Source organism: Anser anser (genome assembly GCF_964211835.1).
Source record: "Anser anser genome assembly, chromosome: 3".
NCBI classification, from domain to species: Eukaryota; Metazoa; Chordata; class Aves; order Anseriformes; family Anatidae; genus Anser; species Anser anser.
Genome location: NC_139722.1, coordinates 107878844 through 107893532, shown reverse-complemented (window position 1 = coordinate 107893532; position 14689 = coordinate 107878844). Strand labels below are relative to the sequence as shown.

At 37.3% G+C, this 14689-nt stretch overlaps 1 protein-coding gene across 1 annotated transcript in view; it reads left to right on the top strand.

Annotated features, from left to right (window-relative positions):
* LOC310896039 (uncharacterized protein) overlaps positions 1 to 14689 on the top strand; it is a 680208-nt gene that overhangs the window by 108608 nt on the left and 556911 nt on the right. Inside the window, exons 6-9 of the mRNA XM_083827872.1 lie at positions 5266 to 5376; positions 5496 to 5603; positions 10226 to 10346; positions 10740 to 10906. The gene's annotated coding sequence lies outside the window, so the exon portion shown is untranslated. The remainder of the gene's footprint in view (positions 1 to 5265; positions 5377 to 5495; positions 5604 to 10225; positions 10347 to 10739; positions 10907 to 14689) is intronic.

Below are 14689 nucleotides of genomic sequence, written 5' to 3'. Positions count from 1 at the left end.
TGAAGGCTGAAATCTTTGAGCAGGAGAAACACATGAGGAGAGTGTACACATTTTAGTATGATTAAGGTCATAAACTGAAACTGAGTGAATTCAAAGATTTTCTGGCTGGGTTTGGAGTCATGCTTAAACAGGTAACTACACAGTTTAGAAAACAGATCTCCATTTGTGTGTTCCTGTGTTTGTACTTATGAGTGAAGTCCAGTTGTCATTTCAATTCTGAGAATGAATTGTAACGTATCAATGAATTTATCTGTGAAATCAGGTTGGCTTGAATGAGCAGTCTATAGGTAGTAACATTTTCAACACTGCAGAATTTTTTGGAGACGATTCTTGATTTTAAAACCGTGTAACTGCTACTCTTGGCAAGCCTATTCATAAAAAAATCAAGCAGAAATTCAAGCTCAGTGCTTTACTAGTATCTTTCATAAAACCTAAAATGATAGTAACTATTACTTATATTCATCTACAGTGTTTCTGTGTCAGCGTACATATATTTTAATTGTGTCCTTTTTCAAAATAGGAACTGTCACACTTAAGTATCTATCGCAGTGGTATACACTTTTTTTTTGTGACACTTCGTGATGCTGGATACCTAACTCCTTCACTTCAGTCATGTATTTGAATATGCATTTTGGTATGTAAAATACTTTTATTTGCAAGAAACACAGAGAGAGATCCCTGAAGAATCAGCTGTAGTGCTAGAGTCTGATGCCTTCTGTTTTAATGATGTACAAATATGGAAGTCCATCTCTACTCACGAGATGGAAAGGTACTCATTGGAGCACCTGGCAGCATTTGGCTGAGGAAGGGCTCGCCATGAAGGGGTTTAGTGATCTTTATAAAGACAAGACCAGGAAGAATTGACAGGTCGTTGCGAGGGAAGAAAATAGAGATTTTCACTTCTTCTCATTGTTTTATGTAAAGTTTCAACAGTTCATCATTTTTGTCTTGCACAAACAAAAAGTGAAGGATAAGGGAACCTCTAAGGGTTAATTAGGGTACATATGAATAGTTCGATATTCGGGTACAGAAGCATATGCATTAGAGAGGATGCTTAATATTAAAACGAAAAATATCAGGAAATAATTTGTTTTAAATATATGTAAAAACTAATTCATTGCAGCATTATTTCAGTTTTAAAGTCAATTGATTTAAATGTATTTTGGTATGGGAGTAATGCAAGAGTGAATCAGTCCCATAATTATTTTGGGAAAAAAATATTATGCCAGTAGTTATGGAGAAATAAGTTTTTATATATGAGACATTACTGTTTAGGGAGAAAAACCCAACACCATACATACTTATGCACCTTCATGCTTATAAATGAATTCCATTTTACATAACAGAAATGTTTTTTAGGTTTCTTTAGGGAAGGATTTTTTTCACTGTAAATAGCAGATGTCTCAAAGAAGTAACAAAGAAGAGTTCTGACATGCTGTTATGTGACAGAATCAAAAAAAAAACCCAACCCAACCCACTGATTATTGTAATAAATAAAGAGGGTCTGAAGGTTTTAAAAGCTTATTTCATAGCATGTCTGAAATTAACTTATTAAAAAAATTAAGGTATTTGCCACCACCTTTGACAACTGAAACTTGATCAAAAAGAAAGAATCAAGTTCTTAGCATTTTCTTAGTGCCAAAGAAGACAGGGCAATACTTTGATGGGTGTAAGTTAATCAAACGTGACACTGGATGCTAGTGAAGAAGGAATTTTAGCAGTTATATTACCTGGAATAGAATCAGTGGCTTTACTGTATCTTGTATGGAAATTGTTTGAGACTGTGAAATCAGAATATTTTAAGAACTTGTTGCTAGATTTTATGAAGGTGCATAAATCTCATTAATAGATATGTGTAGTTCCTTAGCTCAAGAATCTACATAAATAAGTATGTGGTAACATATCTTAAAGGCTTGAAATATTTACATTTTTTTGTTTGTTTATATTGCCTAAGATGGGTAAGCATTAGCCAAAGCAGAAAAATAGAGAAGGAAATATTGCAAATATATTCACATAGCACAGGGAAATATTGAAATAACAATGAGGTGTGACCTCTGCAGCTCTTGTCAGTTAAGTATTCTTACTGAGTATCAATGCAGAAATGTACTCTTCCTCTGTTTTTATTAAAACCATCACTTAGTGTGAAAAGACAGATGTTTCAGGAAGAATGAGGAAAAATACATGACTAATTGTGACCAGAATGTATTTGAAGTTGGATGTAAATCTCTACAGTACCAAGGAACTATGTTCTGTTTGCCGCAGAGTTTTAAAGATTTATCTCTGCTTGCAAGAAATACTCAATTGCGGTCAAACTTATTATTTACATTTGACACTTTGCTGTCCAGATTTCAGCAGGTCAGGTTAAAAAAAATTGTGCCACTATTGTCTGGTTCACAGGCTTTCTGAAATTCCAGTGTGAAAAGACTTGGGAACTGATGTTCCCGATGTACCCAGAATACTGGTAGGAGCATTAGTGTGGCATTATGTATAGTGTTGTGGTGGTTTTACCCTGCTAGGGACCAAACTCTACCACAACCGCTCTCTCACTGCCACTCTGCAAAGAAAAAAGGGGAGAAAATACGATGAAAGGGGCTTAAGGACTTCTTGAACTCTGTCAGGCTCGGTGCTGTGACCACGTCCTTGGGGAGCCTGTTCCAGTGCTAAACCACCCTCTTGGTGAAGAACCTTTTCCTGATAATAAAGCAGAACTATAGTATTAAAGGGCAGGTGAAGAAATCTGAGAGCAGAAAGAGTGCCAGTGAACAGTTTTATCTAAAGGTGTTTAGAGAAGAAGTATTGATAAAGGGCCTGCATAGACAAGTAAGATCACTCTGAATCTTCACCTGATGTAAAGGGTCAGATCAACCTCCCCCCCACCATGTCGTTAGCCTTTATGGAAGTTTTTTTTTTTTTTTTTTAAACAGTGATGAAAAAGATTATTAAAAAGTAACCTTGTTAGTCTCTGCCTATGCAAATATTTATTCATTCATCAAACTTGCAGACAGCTTTTCATCCCAAAGTGATGAGCATGACCCATTTATATAGCCTCCAATCTCTTTTTCCAGTGGGTCAATGAAATTTTAAACTGTAGCAAATACTTTACTAAGTGACTGTGAGAAAAGTGTAGTAAACTGTTTTTGTTATGGAAACCAATTTTTGAGGATGCTCTAACATTTGCTTGCCTTGTATGACTATGAATTATTCTTTCTGCTTGGTCATGAGTAATGTAAAGAGTGACAGTTACAGACGAAAGGTTGAAAAAAAATCATTAATTCTCATCAAACCAAGAAGTTTACCAAGGATTTTGGGAGATTTTTCTCCTCATTAGCTGCAGTCTCTTGCTCCTTGGATGTTGCCCTTGTGTGAATGAGGGTTTAATCTGTCCTCTTCTAACCATCTTGTATGGATCCTGTCAGAGACCTCTTCTACCTCTTCGCCAGGGCAGCCTGATTGTGCTCCAGGGATGTCTGCCAGCTTTAATTTCTAGATTTGCATGGTCCTGCATATTTACAGAGGCTATGAATGAATATTAAATAAGATAAAATTAAGGTAAAGAGAGAAGAATGTAAATCCAACGGGATGCTTTATGACTAGCAAGTATAAAGAAGAATATCAAGTCCTAAATACCTTTCTACCAGCACTCAACCAAGTGAAAATAGGGTGAGCAGTGATGACAGGTTTGAATTTTGGGTGTCTGGTGAAAATTCGCTTTCCTTATTCCAAAATGTATTAATACCAAGACAACAAAATTATTAAGACTCCTTGTGGATTTACACCTATGCATCCACAGCCTCTCCATAATTCATTTCTACCATTTAAGTGTACATTTTATGGATTTTAAGTTTTGGCTTTAGAAATCTAAATTATGGATGTATCTTTGAGGAGAAAAAAGAATGACAAGATTTACATATAATGGAAAAGCAAATAACTGAAGGACTCTCTTTCCTTCTCTGCAGCCTTGTTTCCCTGTCCCATCCACCAAAATTCAAGGCTTTGTACTTTATCTCATCTGTCCATCAGGTCCTCTTTGAAATCACTAGGCATCCTTTTGTTTACTCTTTCTGCCTGAATTAGTCCAGACTCTCCAGGACCCTGACAGAAGACGACCATACCTAAATCAGAACCTCACAACACTGAGCCTGCCTTTCAAAAAGTACCTCTAATATGCCAAAAGCTGTCACAAATAGCGCAGAATTACAATATGAAGGTCTTGTTGCTGTAGGAAATTAAATAAGAAAGAAAACCTGTAAGTGTACCCATTATTTAGTGGCAGTTTATCAGTTTGATGTATACAGTAAGCTTTTTTCTTTTTCTTTTTTTTTTCCATTCTAATATATTTTCATTGTCACATTTCTCTTTCTGCTTAAATCTCAGGCATTAAGATATGTTCTCCCAAGGCTTTAGCAGTTATTACTTCCCTTTAAAGATGTATACGTAATAATGTAATACCTTTTCAGTATTCTGGCAGGAGATCAGATGTAGTGCCACCTGGGAGAAGAGGCAGCCTAGCCTGCAGAGACTGGCACTGTTCTGATGCTCCACTCTTGCTTTTTCCTTTTTTTTTTTTTTTTTTAGAGAGGTGGCTGTTGCCAGCTTTGCCACACTTGTTGAGACAAGTCTGTGTTCCTGTCTCCTGTGTTACATCGCTGGTAAACAGTACTTTATACAGTTTGAATTTATGTTAAAAAGAGACTGTTGTATACCAATATAAAAGCAAGCAGGAGAACAGAGAAAGCAGAATGTAGACCGTAGTCAGCAGGTGAGATAATTCTAATGACTGTTCAAATGACTGTGCAAATGATCATGTAAAGGATTCTTTTAGGGGAGTTCTCCCATCCAGCGCTGAATTTCTGCTTCCATTTTGCTTTGTCATTATTTATTCAAGACATTGCTCTGCTTCTTTTCTTATTCATCTCGTGAAAGTGGAGTTTAAGGAGAGTGGACTGTATTTTGTCCACTAGTATATTGTTTTTACTTTTTTCTGTATTGTATTTGTTTAGACCACCTCTGGTCTGAGAAGTCACTTAGTATGTAACTCAGTATAGAGTGTGGTCTTCCCTCTCCAACTTTACCTTTGTTGATGAGCACTGAAATGGAGATCATTATAGCCAGTAATGTATCATTACTGGATTCTAACATAATGCACGTGGAAATGATTGGCCTGTTTTATGGTTCTTGTTATAGGTCCTTTGCAAAATCAGACAGATGTCAATGTTTCACTCATATGCTCTGTTTTCAAGGTTTTCTTTTACTTTCTACTTTTAGAAGTAAACAATGGGTGCAAAAGGAAACAAGCAGAGACTCCAACTGTTTTGGTTAATCTTTCTCCTGTGTTAGCTGTCATGGCACCGGCACTAGGTTGAAAACTGTTGAGAGGTAGGTGGTTGAACTTCTACAGCTTCTCCTTGATGTCTACTAGACTAGATTCCACTGGTTTCCTATTGTTTATGAGAGTTCATGAGTTTTCTTCTCTTACCCTTGTAACACTGCTTTAGGAAGAGGTGGGAACCAAAGCAGAGGAGAGACTGCTCTTACACCAAGGCTCTAAAATGTAGACCTGTCTGACCCAGTTTGAAACTAGCATGGGCTCCTTCAGTTTGGAGGTGAGTGCAAATGCCACATGGCTCCTGGGTCCACACTCAAATGAGTGACTTGTGAGCTCCATATTGCATCAGCTTAAGGGCTATAGTACCCACTATAAAACCTGGTATTGAGCTGCAGATGATCCGTGGTTTAAGTTACATTCCACTCAGTCCCAAGTGTCTCACCCAAGATCACACAGATGATCATCAATGATAGATGATGTACCTGAGGCCAGCTACCTGGAGTCCTAGTCTTGAGCTCTACACGCTGGACCATTATCCTTTCTTGTATGACACACCTTTGGAAAGCCAATTTTGTCTCTCCAGGTATTTCATGGTGTTTATGAAATAACAAAATGATTCTTAATGTAAGTGTAGCAATTTTGGCAGATTTGTCTTCCCTTGTAGGTCAGTTTCTTCAGTCCTCTTTCATATTTCTCCTTCCTGCCAATATTTCTAGGAATATATTTTTTTTTAAAGTTATTTAAAAAATATCTATATCTAGTTAAATTACAGTCACATCATTGACAACATCCAAGTCTAAACAAGGAAATGAATAGTTGAGGCACAGTACATCATGAATAATTCTTACAATAAACATATTTTTCTACCAATTATAAATAAACACTTAGAAAATCTCTCTCTTCTACCTTAATTTACCTGTTAGGATGTACTAGTATAACAGATTGCTTCAAGGACTTATCACTCACTAGTTGCACATTAATTCACAAAAAGTTGCTGTTGTTATAAATCTATTAAATTAATTTCCTATGCAATAGCTCTTATCCGTTTCTCCTGTTTTCTCAGTCTTACATTGTTTATAGTTATGTGAATTGTGTTTAAGTATTAAACAAGGCACTTGATTAAATACACTGAGGAGAGTGACTAAGATGTCACGGGCTAGTCTTTTAAAAAGTGTTTATAATTTGAAATTTGCATATTCATGCCTGTTTCCAAATTTGCGTGCACAGATGAGTAACATCCAGATACTTAATCTAATTGTTATGTGAACAAAGAACTATTTCCATTTACACAGTGAATACATAAAGGCTTAGCTGCAAAAAATATCTCTAACTTACAGCCTAAGGTTTGATATTTGGTCCATTGTGCAAATCACAGATATTAGAAAATGTATCCCCTTCCAGATGCAACTATTACATTTTTGATGTGGTATAGATATTTGTGGGCTGTGTTAAGAGTTAGAGGACAGCTAAAGCCAGAAAGAATGACAAAACTGCTGCAGCCGATTACAAAAATTCTCTGCAAGAAATGAGAAACAATGAAAGAAAAAGGGAAAACTGCGTTACACTGGTGAAAGCATATCTACCATACTCAGTTCACTGCATTAGGGATGGGAGTCTTCACAAAGTGAGACTGATTCAGTGTTTTGGTTATTTCAGAGTGGCTTAAGCACATCTCAAGTGCTTTACAGAATTGGGTCCTGGTACAAAGCATGATTCACGCTATAATGTTTAGTAAAATGTGCAGTTGAGAATTGCTTTCAAGAGAGATTTGAATTAATCTTGTGTCTTGAATATAAATGGTTTCCTTGAGCAAGGCTCATGTTTGCCACTAAATGACCCAGCACATTTAACTAGTTGCCGGGTACTAGTGCTAGTTTAACCCTCATGTCAATAAAACTGTAAGATGATAGTAATGTTACCCAGCAATTGCTTTATATTAGGTATGCAGCTCAAGAAGCTTAAGTGTCTATGAGATTTTTTTTTTAAACTAAGCTTCCATGTAAGATTAACCTTGGAAAAAATCAAGATGAAGGAACTGCTAAAATAAAATACAATAAAGAAAATCATCTAACACGGTGTATTAAAAGAGAATTATGTCTTTACTATGTCAGTTGCTATAAATTTTCTAGTAATCATAATGCAATTGTACTTTAATTGCTCTATAATTATGTTCCCATATATGGTCTCAATATGAATTTCCTTTATATGTTTGACATATTAATTTTATTCATCAAGTGTTAAAATAGTGATTCAAAGTGAAACCTATAAGAAATGATTGTAAGATGATTAAATTATAATTATAGGGATATTATTTGACATAATCAAATTATGGTATATATGCTTTCAGAAAGAGAGTGATATGTATTTGTTCTAAGTCTTATATGCAATTACTCTCTATGTGATTTTCTTGTTAAGGAAGGTGGCAGAACAAATGTTTCTAGCAGTGGAAAGTGGAGAAATAAAGGTCTTATAAACAGAGTAGACAAATTCCACTATAAATTTGATTTTAAAAGGGAGAAAATGTCTTGTCCTATGTGCCATTGTATTTTACTTCTAGCCCCTTTATTCTGATCACCATAGTTCCTCTAAAATTACTTTAAAGCTCTTGAGATTGACTCTCATTCCATGAAACTTGGTTGTTACCTGAGTATATAATAAGCCAGAAAGATATTTCATTGTATTTCATATTTTAGATTGTGTGGAAAAAAAAAAAAAAGACAAAGATAATGAAAGAGTTGGTCTTTACAACATAAATATGGAGATCTATTTTTCAGGTGGGATATTTGGCTGGGTGCAGATAAGGCTAAATAAGATGGAGTATTGACCTCTTCTGTCCTGGGCAAATTATCATCAGTTTTCACACTATTGTGATTGATGGTGGTTCATTCCCTCATGGATTGCATGATGATTCTTCCCACTTTTAGAGTCAGGCAGTATGTGAAAGGGTAAATATTGCTGATCCTTATGGAAACAAAGCCAGGAATATTATTTCCATACAAACGTTAAAATCATCATGCTATCTACTAGCTGTGTTCCATTAAAAAAAAAAAAGACATCTTTAATGAACAAGTGGCTCCATTTTTTTCTTTGCCCTTTTTTTTTTTTTATCATTAATGCTTCACAGATGGCTGTGGTGCTGCCTGAGTTTATAACAGGTTTGGTTGTTTTTTTAAATAATAAATGCTTCAAGGGCCATATGTCTCCTCATAACCTTGTCCTTCAAAATTAGAAGTGAATTAGTAATTCAAGGGAGGAGTTGATAGGTTTAATAAAGTGCTTTGGTAGCAAATAATCTATTTAGAGGATGTTTATAATTTAAAAACACCGTGACAGGAATTTTGATATTGCACATCAGCAGGAATAAAAATATTGGATGTGAAAGTAGAAACTGCGGTGACAGAACTGTTAAGGAAAATATTTGCTTAAAAACAAAAAAACAAACAAACAAACAAAAAAAACCAACAAAAAACCAGAAAAATATTCATGTTCATTATCCGAAGTGCTCTAAAGAACAGAAGCAGAAGTGAGTTACTAAGCGCAATAATGCAGATTCCAGTGGGTGCTCAAATGTGAGTTCTCTGCAATACTAATGTATTCAATGAAAAGTCGCATACAATTCTAACAGCTTGCACTTACAGAAATCCACAGGTAAATCTATTGAGAGGAATGAGAGAGGTTAGAAAGCTGTGAAGGACTATTTGTGTGCAACAAAACCCTCTGTCACCTCTTCTGTTGTAGATGAGAAAAAGCTCCCAGCTCACAATGCAGTTGTCCAGGCTGTGAAACCAGTGCTTGCACAAATGAGAATCAGGTGGCTTTGGGGAGGGAGATAGAGGAGATGCTCTGAAGGTGATGGGGGGAGGTTGTTGTACTTTAAGCTTTGCTATACACTTTCCATAATTACAACTTTACTTGTAAGGCTCTGTTATTCTTTTTAGTCTCCACATATATCACATTGTACAAACATCTCTATTATGCCTATGAATTTCACAGGAGAGTGGAGAGAGGAGGTTGAATGCCTCCTGAATGCTCAGCTGAAAATTATTTCCAATTGGCTTATACAGGGTGTTGTCAAGTGGCTTGAGAACTGGGATATCCAGTAGATATATAGGAAAGATGTCTGGTTGAGTAACTTGCATATCATACTAAATATCTTTGTTACTGATCTGGAAAAGAAACAAAATGGAAATCCCCAGAGACTGCTAAATAATGAAAAGTGGTGAATGCTTGTGAAGACAGACGAGTTTACATTTGCAGAGGTACTTAAAAGCTGAAGAAAGGGCCAGAAAATATATTAAAAAATTAAAGTTCAGGGATGTGAACTTAATATATCTAGAAAATAATGTAGCTATTCAGTGGGAGGGAAAAATCAGCAAGACATCAAGGAATGAATTTGAACAGCAATTTTCATTTTATTATGCAGATGAAAGTCTGGAAGAACTCCATTGATTCCTAAGAGTAGCAAATTATACCTTTCTGACACATGAATGTGATTCCCATTGATACATCTGCATTAAACTCTCTTTTATATCTGAGAAGAGGGACTGTTGTTGCAGAAGTACAGGTGGTCTGAAATCAGGGGATGACTGTGCAACAGTTTTCAAGCTTAACCGAACCTCTATCTAGCCAAGGTCTTAATTACATGTTTAACTTTAAGCTGGCTGAAGTCCATGACCTTAAATTTAGTATTCTGGATGAGAGTCTGTATGTGCTGTTCACTGTTTAGGAAAAGCATGATATATTATCTTGATCTGATCACTTAACAAAGTAGTTTTCTTATCCACACCCGTTGGGGAAGTCCACTTGACCTTGGGCAAGTCACTTAAACCATTTGCATCTCCACCCCCAGCATACACTTTTAAGCTTATACATCTTAATTTTATGTGCTGTTTACTTCAGCTGGAAACTCAGACGTCTCCTGTTATGTGTTTGCATGATGTATGCACTCTGGACATTGCTGTACTTTAAATAATAATAATAACAGGATGGAAAGGAGGAAAGCACGGACATAAAATCAGAGGTGAGAAAGAAAAGCAATACTTTGGGTGCATGCTGGGATGTCACTTAAGCAGAAGAGCTTTCATGCTTTGGCTTTGAGAGCAAGGCATTTAGCAGTGTCCATTGCTGATGTGTAATTTTATTTGCTGAGGTGTGTGCCACATAGTGTCAGCAGATCATAGCACTGGACTATGCCTCTCTGCAATGCCAACAGGCAGTTTGAGTGTATCACACAGCCTCAAGGGTCACTGGCAGTCTGCTGTCTTTAACTGACCTGCTGATTAGATAGTACCCTCATTACAGTATGTTTAAATTGATTAAATTATATATAGATATACAATAGTACATAACAACACAGTGTATATCACGATTTTGGGGCTGCTTACTATAATAATTTCATTTTTTTTTTTGTCAGGAGTGAAGCAAACACAGTTCGCTGCTCACTGAAAACCTCAGGCTGACAGAAACAAAATAACTGCCTGCGTTCTCAGTTGTTGTCTCTGAATTATGATCTAAAATGCTGGAGTGCCTTTTCTCCAACTTCCATCAGTTTTCTTTCCCTGTCTTGGTGATGGAGAAGCTGTAAGTGCAGTGCACACACTCTCACTGATTAAAGCCTTAGAAATCCATGATTAGCAGCGCTTCAAGGAATGGGTGATAGAACCTAGTGAGAAGAGATTGCCTTGAATTGCCCAACCCCAGCTGCTTCCTGGCTGATAGGGAAGAGGAAGGGTTACACTGATGTGCCAGTGGCATATGGGTGCTCAGAAAGTCCTTGAGAGGGTGCTCTGTTTCACCAGGTGTATGTACAGACCTGTAGTTTTCATCTGCATATAGCAAGCCGCTATCTTGTTGGGAGCTGTACGAAAATGCTATCTGTTGTTGATGTCAGTGTGTTGCAGTGGCCTTTGGCACGTTGCAGGTGTCCTGGCATTATCATTGCTTGCTGAATCAACAGGAGGGGGATTATCAGACCTTCCCACAATGATTTCTCAGTGTGTACTTTTCTCTGTTTGGCTTGTGGTGTTGTGGTCTTCACACAGAAGGTGTCTTTGTGACAGAGGGACTTTCTGTGGTTAAACACGTGTAGTACATGATTGCTATTTCCTTTTTGCTGTTTTTAAATGTGCTACCTTTTCAGTACTTCACTGTATGAGCTTTAGTAGTCATGGGTCAATAGAAATCATCATTGGCCCATGTACATCACACTGCTTTTTGTATGGCTTGTAAAAGTCTAAGTTTTGAAAGAGCTAGTTGTGTGGTGGAGTGGTCAAATACAAATAGTTTTAGGCACTGGGATATGAAGAGGAAGAGGGCCAGCTCTCTTTCTTTTACAGAAACAGATGTTTTTTACAAGGCCTGGGATTTTCCTGATGGGTAAGGAACTGTCAGCAATGAGATGCTGAGATAAGCCTCAGAAACTCTAAGGCATGAGTGTCTAAAAGAAAATAAATACTTTATATTTGGATTGGATGAGATAGAACATTACCGCTCTGCCTTATTGCCATTCTGTTTATGGTTTGGTATCTTTATTCTTTGCAACCTGTTGCTTTCTAGGGGCTATTGTCTTTTTTTGAAAGTTGTATACCATTCAGATGTTTATTTCTAATTGCTTTTTAAATACTAAAGCGTGTTAACTTCTGTTTTAATTATGTTAAGTTTTCACTTCAACATAAATAAACCAACAAGTCCAAAAAAAAAAAAAGTGACCTGGCTTAGAAGTATACCAGGTGCCTTTGTTTTGCCTTTTAGTCAAATTCAAATAGAAACTTTAGTTCCCAGAAAAAAAAAAAAAACAAATGCAGCTTTTCTCAGTCTAGAGCCTCTCAGGAGGCTCTAGGAAGTAACTCACTCTTTTTTCACTTTTCCTTTCTTAAGCCCTATGTCTGCCTGGTCAGCACAAAGCAAGTTTGGCTCTCACTGTGGTTTCATGTAAACTGTGTCATTTGCCAGGAACTCCATGCCTGTTGCCATTGCGCTTGCATCCTTTACTCTCCTGCTGAATTTACGCCTTGAACATCTTCTGGCAATGAGACTTTTTAACTCAGCTATTTATAGACTAAAAGTTAAAGTTAATACAATTATATTTAAAGCAAAGCAAAACAAAACAAAGCCCTACTATGTTATCTTCAATTCATATTTATTAGTTTCCCAAGTGACTACATAATCATATTGTCCTTCTGCCTTGTCCTTCTTTCTCCTTCACTTTTCTCTTAACTTAGTTTATAAGCTCTTTTGTACAAGTAGATCTATCTTTACAGACATTCCTGAAGTCCACGTGCTATTCTGTTCTCTATTACCACTAAAAATTGGCTAGGTATGAGAGAATTCCTCTGAGTGCTCCCTAAATAGCCTCCATTGCTGCAGCCTTGCACGACAACTCTTCATTATTGCATACAGCCTTGCTGACTAAGCAAGTAAGTATCATGCCCTTCATGTGTTTGCTGCTGCAGGACTTGGTGATGGCTTTTAGTATGGGCAGGGAAAGACTAGCCAAGAATTGGAGGTGAAATCAATAGAGAAGATAGAAGAGGGATTTGGTCCTGCTCTCACTTCTGCAACTTTTTATTATCTGGAGTCTTTTTACCTCAGATGCTGTTGTTTTTATTGGCTTGTCATTGTCATTTTCCATTTTGGTCTAAAACTGTCCATGGCTGATCCAAACGGATGTCATTGTGGTGATTAGTTACAGAGCTTCACAGTCCTGATTACCCAGAAAGACAGTGAGGGCATTTTGCCTGCCTTTTGCCTTCAGTGGAGGTTTGGGCTAGTTGCTGGGTGCTAAGGGACATCCAAGGTGACGACCCGCAGAGAAATCTGTAATTTTGTACTTTTAATATAAACCTTTTGCTTTAAACTCCTGGGCTGCTGCAGGGCTCTCTTGAAGCTTATAGCTCAAAACTCAAAGCTGAAAGTCCTTGCTCCCTCAGAGTTGTGAAAGGATGAAAAAGAAAACAAAGCTGTGGAGGCAGAGGGGATTAGCTCAGGATCACCCAGCAGGTCAGTTGCTGTGCTGGGACTACCATTGAAATCTGCTGCCTTCTAGATCACTTACCTGCTTGATTGTGCTGCCATGCCCAAGACATGGGCATGATGGCAATATCCAGCTATCTGGGTAACACGCGCTTTAAACCCCACATTGATGGAGAAGGACTGATGGTCAGGCACCTCTGCATTCCCTGAACTGAAGAGCATTGGTTGTCCCTCTGTACTGCTTATTTATCTTTGATCATGATTCTGAAAATGTGCAGATCTCAGGCTCCTGGAGAGGAGTGCTCCAAAGTGCTGTCAAGATGACTGCTTTCCATAATTCCACAAACAAAGCCAGAGCCACACAGACTATGCTTCATCCTGCTCCACGGGCCATATAAGCCATTTCCATGTCAACAAGGACAGACGTACTTTTTGGTTTATGTCTCTAGAAGAACTAGTGCTCTGGTTTGTTGAAAGTTTGGTTTTGCTTAGACAAAAACTGCCTCTGGATTTAATGGGATAACACATGGCTTTACGGGTAGTTCACTATCCGTTACACATTCATCATAGGCTTTTTCTTTCTTGGTACTATTTGGTGGAACCCAACAAGCTTCTGAACTGTCTGCACTGCAAGCATGAAAATCACAGTTTCAGGACAGAAAGTATGCTAATTCTTTTCATCATTATAATTAAGGTAGGACCTGTAAAATACTGAAGGTGGTAGCTATTTGCAAACTGTTTGGGAGTAATTCGATTGTAAGGCTTGGTGGACAATATTCTGCATCCACAGGTACGGATGAAAATTATGTTAGAGAAACAGCTTTTCTTCACTGGATTTCTGGGTCAGGAAGCAAGTGGATGCATTTACCACTACTCATCCTTTCTGCCATTACTGTGATCTTTCTGAAGACTTGAGGACAAAGCTGTTTGCACATGTTTCATGGAAAAACACCTTACTGAGAACTTTCAAAGAGTGAGATGCTGTAATACTTACAGACAGGAAGAAAGATCTTAATAGGGAATGTTAAACTGCATACCAGCAGAGTGCTGAAACAGCACATTCAGTTTGATCAAATCCTCATAGCTAGTCAATAGATTAAAGAAGTGAACATCATCTTTAGAGATTCAGGATTTCCACTCCATTAATTGTGCCCCATCCGAAGGCTGGGCTGGATGGTTTTTAGTTCTGGTGACTTACTTCACATCAATGCTTTAGTTTCATTGAGATGTCCAGGAAAGCAAAACTTCATAAGTCATCTGATCTGTGGTCCATCAGTGCAGAAATGCACCTGGAGAGCAGTTCAGGTGTGTGCTTTTAAAAATATTTGACACAGATGCATCATCTCAACTATACTATACATCATCTTAACTACAGTATAAGGAATACCTCTG